This window comes from Chiloscyllium punctatum, chromosome 5 (assembly GCF_047496795.1).
Source record: "Chiloscyllium punctatum isolate Juve2018m chromosome 5, sChiPun1.3, whole genome shotgun sequence".
In the NCBI taxonomy this organism is placed as follows: domain Eukaryota; kingdom Metazoa; phylum Chordata; class Chondrichthyes; order Orectolobiformes; family Hemiscylliidae; genus Chiloscyllium; species Chiloscyllium punctatum.
In genome coordinates this window covers 47,895,927-47,902,024 of record NC_092743.1, presented here as the reverse complement: position 1 = coordinate 47,902,024, position 6,098 = coordinate 47,895,927, and positions in this window count along the sequence as shown.

The window sequence follows — 6,098 nt, the reverse complement described above, 5'->3', positions numbered from 1 at the left end:
TTCACCCTAAGGTACCAATATTAATCTTGGAACAATTAGCTACTGTTACTGAGGAGCAATTTGAGGAATTTCTGGAAGCTAGAGGCAAAAGAGGAAATGTAGGAAAATGTCACTTTCCACAAGTGATACAGAAACTCCTCATGGCTTCAAAGATGTAGATCTAGGAACTCATGGGTGCTAACCTGAAAAGAGGGAAATTTGAAGAATGTAGCATCAAAACATGAGCTCCAAGATTAGTCCCTAAAAACATGTGGCAAAAGATAGTTGAGAATCATGAATCTAGAGCTCTCATTTGTGGCAATAGCTTTGTCTTCTTTCCAGGAACCACTGAAGTATGTGGCCCTCGTACTGGAACCTGAAGAAGAACCGCTGACTACGTAATAGTGAGGGGTCAGCTATCGTGTCCACCAGCAAGCCAGCTCAGACTGTAACTCTGTTTACAATCCGAACAGAGAGCAGGCTGAATAGTGGCTTAGTGACCTTGTTAATCGGATCATGTACTGTTGTCTCTCACAGCACTTCGGATTCAACACTGCCATTCAATCAGCATCATGTTGATTGGCGAGAACACAGCTTCAAGAATGAGCAGAAAAGCAAGTAGAAACTGGAGTATTCATACCATCTCTTAAGACAGCAAGACATGCTAGTCCGTCTTCCTGAATGCAAGAAATCTTGGACCCAAGACAAGCTCCAGAGATGCGACCAGTAGTGGCTCTTTGTCAGAAGAAATTTCCCATGCAAGGAAAGCCACATGATCTTTTAATTAGAAAATGTGCTGCTAAACATCTCCTCCAATACTGAACATCAGACCACCCAGAGAAATAGCACTCAAGAGAGGAAGCAGACATTTGTAAGCACCCTAAAGATAAATAGACCATGATCCTGCCATGCCAAAGAGGATTTTGCTGCTGGGTGAAGAACTGATGGTGAAACTCCAACAAATAAAATATACTACAGGCACTTATGTGGTTATTGTCAGGTCTTCCCTCGGAGAGCGGACTCACCTACTGAGAGTTAGGAACTGGCAGGTCCTCATTGTCACCAGCACCAACAGTATCAGGGGCTTTGAGGAGAATGGGATGGCTTTCAGTGCCATCCCTTTCAGATGTAGTGTTCTTCAGTCAGGTGCTAAGGGGAAGTCTAGCATGGTTTAATGGGCAGCCTATAGGATGTGGAAATGCCATGGACCCCCCACCCCCATGTAGTGCCTGAGTGACCATTAAGTTGTAGTGGGCTCAAGGATAACAGGTTTCAACTGGCTCATTAATTGACCTAGTTGACGTTCTTCAATTGTTAGCTGAGAATCTCACGTCAGTCCCTTCCACCATCTGGCATAATCACAAACAATTTTCCCACCACCAAGCGACAAAATCAGAACCTCTCTGCAATGAATTGGGCTCAGGTGCCCATACTTCCTGTCACATTGAGTTACATTAAATCCAACCACAAAACAGAAAGAGCCATGCCCACCCATTGCCTCTTAATAAAAACACTTTTCCAGCTCATGGGCAGATCCTCATGAAGCCTCTTTTGTTAGCTTTGTTTGGAGGACAAAATATCTAATGGGTTTCCTGCTCTTTAATTTAGTCTCTTCACTCTATCATGTTCAGTTCCTTCTCATCATTCATGATAATTGCACATAAGGAGACATTCATAAGATATATCACACAAGGATGTGTTGGAGAAGTAAATATTTCCCAATAGTTCTGCACTGCCAGAAACAAAGAGCAACAAGTTCAAGTCTAAATATGTAAAAAGACAAGAAATTGTGAAAATAAATTATTTATTAGTTGCAGAAATCTCTTGGCATACTGTGTAGCCTCAGATAGTCCTAATTTTTTTCTGCCTAACCCTGCTGATCCTAACCCTGCACCTTATAATTTTTAACCTAAATTCTCTTGGTGGCAATGAGACAATAAAGACAGGAAACTCAGAGCTGCTTCTCCATTGGCCCTCATTCACATTTCTTTCAATGAGTACACTGGGGACTCAGCAGGAGTCCTGTAGGAGTGACAAAAAACTATGAGCAAACTTGGGAAGTAGCAGGAAACTATTGGAAACAGTTTTTGACAGATATCCTGTCACAAAAATTATTTGCTCATGTTGTGATGAAAATGCTAAAGAGACACACCCCAAACATTTTGAGCTAATAATTATTTCTTCAGCATTCTGCGACCTTGAAAAGTTCTAGTCTATTTAATGAAATAAAAATGCTCCAACAAATTTTGTGAGTTCGTTTTTGGGGACTACATGTGAAAACTAAGTCCCCACATTTTCTGATCAACAATATCTGAATTAGGTGGACATTTTGTTTTTTTTGTTTTCAATAGAGATGTCTACAAAATAATCCTAATATAAAGCAGATCTCAGGCTTCGTAAAAGGGTCAGTGAACTGCCTAATTTGGTTATCTTCACGTGTCTCACCATTTAATGTTTACAGTCCAAAACATTATCCTGAAGCCGCGTTTTGGGGGATCATAGAGGGAGGAAGAATGGGTTATTTCATTGTTATTACGGCCACTGTTTGAACTATGAGAATAGAGACGGTGGAATCCCTATTATCCTAAATGATAAATGGTGATGGAAATTTGCTAATGTATATTACACATTGGGTGGAATTTTCCTATTTGAGTATTTTGTCACGTGCGATTCATCATACCTGATCCTTTACAATTCACTGTGACTTTTTTCATGCAGTTGTCGACTCCTCATCTAATCATTTGTCTAACTGGGATGTAACCTTTCACTCTTCTTTCCCATATACACACAAGGCCACTCAAATTCTGACACTGCATACATCTCTAATGAAGGCTCATGGACCAAATCTCTCAGTATTGTCTGCAACATGTCCACTCAATAGATCTCACAAACTTCATTGTCTCAGATCACTAACCCTTTCTGTTCTCAGTGTCTCCTACTTCCTGGGGAAAGCTCGCCACATCTTCCTGGCTATGAATCGCTCTCTTTCCATCAACTTTCAACATACTCCTTCCTTCTCTTTTATTTCAATACAGGGAAAAATAGCCTGCAATTTGGCCAAGAGGGCCTCGGTTGACATGAGGCTGCAGACATCAGGATCCTCACTCCATACAAGGAGATAAATCTTGATTGAACAAGAGGAGTGCTTGAGCTCTAATGTGGGCAGGATCGACCTCAATGGCAGGCCAACAAACACAGTAAATGTCATTGTTCTGCCCTATGCTTCTGTCTCATTATCACCAAACATAATCTGCTCAAGATTTTATCTCACTTCCACAACTAATTACCTCCCTTCTCTTACATAGGCACAAGCCAAACGCTGTAAAATTCTACCAGGAAGAAGCCACAACTGAAGATGTTCAGCTCCACATTCACTTATGAAAAGGAAGCCACCAAACCCTCAGAGGTTGCACCAGGAAGACCTCTTCCTGCACCCCTCACCAGGTCAGAGACTTGCACCATGATGGGTAATGCATCTAGATTAATTTCTACAGCATAATGTGGTAAGCAAATTTCTAAGCTGGCTGAGGAAGAAATGTCTCTGAGCTCTAGCACTCAGAGACATAAGAACAACATGTAGGTTTTTCAGAGGCAGTTAATAAGCTGAAATGAAGGTTGGAGGAGTTCACCAACATTATCAGCACTGTGCGTGTCTGGCTATTTGTCTGGAAGAGTTTGAATGCCATAGAGACCCTGGATTAACACACTCAGTGTCTGTCACATATTCATATAGAGTTATAGAGTCGGAGAGATGGACAGCATGGAAACAGACCCTTCGGTCCAACTTGTTCATGCCAACTAGATATCCTAATCTAATCTAGTCCCATTTGCCAGCACTTATCCCATATCCCTCTAAACCCTTCCTATTCATATACCTATCCAGATGCCTTTTAAATATGATTGATGAGGACAGAGTGGTAGATGTGATCCATAAGGACTTTAGTAAGGTGTTCGATGAGGTTCCTCATGGGAGACTGGTTAGCAAGGTTAGATTTCATGGAATACAGGGAGAACTAGCCATTTGGATACAGAGCTAACTCAAAGGTAGAAGACAGAGGGTGGTGGTGGAGGGTTGTCTTTCAGACTGGAGGCCTGTGACCAATGGAGTGCCACAAGGATCGGTGTTGGCTCCACAGCTTTTCTTCATTTATATAAATGATTTGGATGTGAATATGGTGTAGTTAGTAAGTTTGTAGATGACACCAAAATTGGAGGTGTAGTGGACAGCAAAGAAGGTTACTTCAGAATACAATGGGATCTTGAACAGATGGGCCAATGGGCTGAGCAAATGGAGTTTAATTTAGATAATTGTGAGGTGCTAGCATTTTGGAAAAGCAAATTTAATGGTAATTAAATGGTACATTTAATGGTAAGATCCTGGGGTGTGTTGCTGAACAAAGATACCTTGGAGTTCAGGTTCATAGCTCCTTGAAGGTGGAGTTGCAGTTATATAGGATAGTGAAGAAGGTGTTTGGTATGCTTTCCTTTATTGGTCAGAGTATTGAGTATAGGAGTTGGGAGGTCATGTTGCAGCTGTACAGGACATTGGTTAGGCCCCTTTTGGAATGTTGCATGCAGTTCTGGTCTCCCTCCTATCAGAAGGATGTTGTGAAACTTGAAAGAGTTCAGAAAAGATTTACAAGGGTGTTGCCAGGGTTGGATGATTTGAGCTATAGGGGGAGGCTGAACAGGCTGGGGCTGTTTACCCTGGAGAATCGGAGGCTGAGGGGTGACCTTATAGAGGTTTATTAAATCATGCGGGGCATGGATAGGATAAACAAACAAGGTATTTTCCCTGGGGTTGGGGAGTCTGGAATGAGAGGGCATAAGTTCAGGGTGAGAGAGGAACGACATAAAGGGACCTAAGGGGAATGTTTTCACATAGAGAGGGGTGCGTGTATGGAATAAGCTGCCAGAGGAAGTGTTGGAGGCTGGTACACCTAGGATAGGTGCTAGCCATAGGATCTCAGCATCAACGGTAAAGCAACAGGTGGAGGAGGGACCATGAACTCACTGGATGTGTCCTTTCCTGTCAGAACAGTGCAGGTAGGCACACATGAGAAGGAGTTGCCATACACAAGATCTCCAGAAGCTTCTTCTTAGGACATACCAGAGGTTCCCCTGGCCTACACATCCACACTGCTTGTGGTCACAAAACATGTAGATGTTCATGCCCAATTACAATGGACAGCTTAAATGTCCACTTTCTCTCATTGCACAGTAGTCTGCAGTGAATAGCTGCACAAAGCACTGTGTCTCACAGGTTCTACACTGTCCTACAGTATGCTCGAGCATTTCAGGGCAAACTGGCAGTCTACACACTCTGAAATACTGAATGGTGACCAATGATGGAAGCCTCAAAAGGAGATTCCTCAGAATTCCTCTCAACCTGTGGCCTATCGTAAAAATTCATTAAATTACATAGTACTAAGCTGAAGCCTTCAAAGCTGTCTAACCTTAGCCCCATGTGCTGTAAGTTCTCTGATTGCTGCTTTTTCCCTATAGTCAGTAGAACATCTTATACATAACCACTTGAAAGTGGGACTGAAAGTGGGAAATGGTTCAGATAGGCAGCTCACTATCACCTTCTCAAGGGAAATAGTAATGGGCAATACATGCTGGACCAGCAAATGATGCTCACATCCTGAGTGTTTTTTTTAAAATAAGTAATGCTTAAGGGAAAAATCAGAAAAAAATTCTGAAAGCCAAGATTCTGAATTTATTCAGTTCCATCTTTTCCACCCATCTTGCCAATGCCAATGCCACAACAGGGAAAGGAAAATTCCACTCATGAGAATGAATAAATGGAACAAAAGAGAGCTTATAATTTCATTCATCAAGGAAGAGAGAACATAACTAACCGTCTACTGCTGAAACGCTCATCCATAGTTTTATTACTTCTGGATCTGACAATTGGAACACACTTCCAGGTGGTCTCTGATGTCCTACCCTTTGAAAATCATGGTAATGTCACTGACTCGGAATCAAGTGGCTCATGTTCTGGGGAAATAGGTTCAAATCCCATCATAGCAGATGGCGGAATTTAAATGTAATTAATAAATCTAGAAATGAAAGCCAGTCTCATTAATCATGGTCATGAACCAATTGTTGATTGTTGA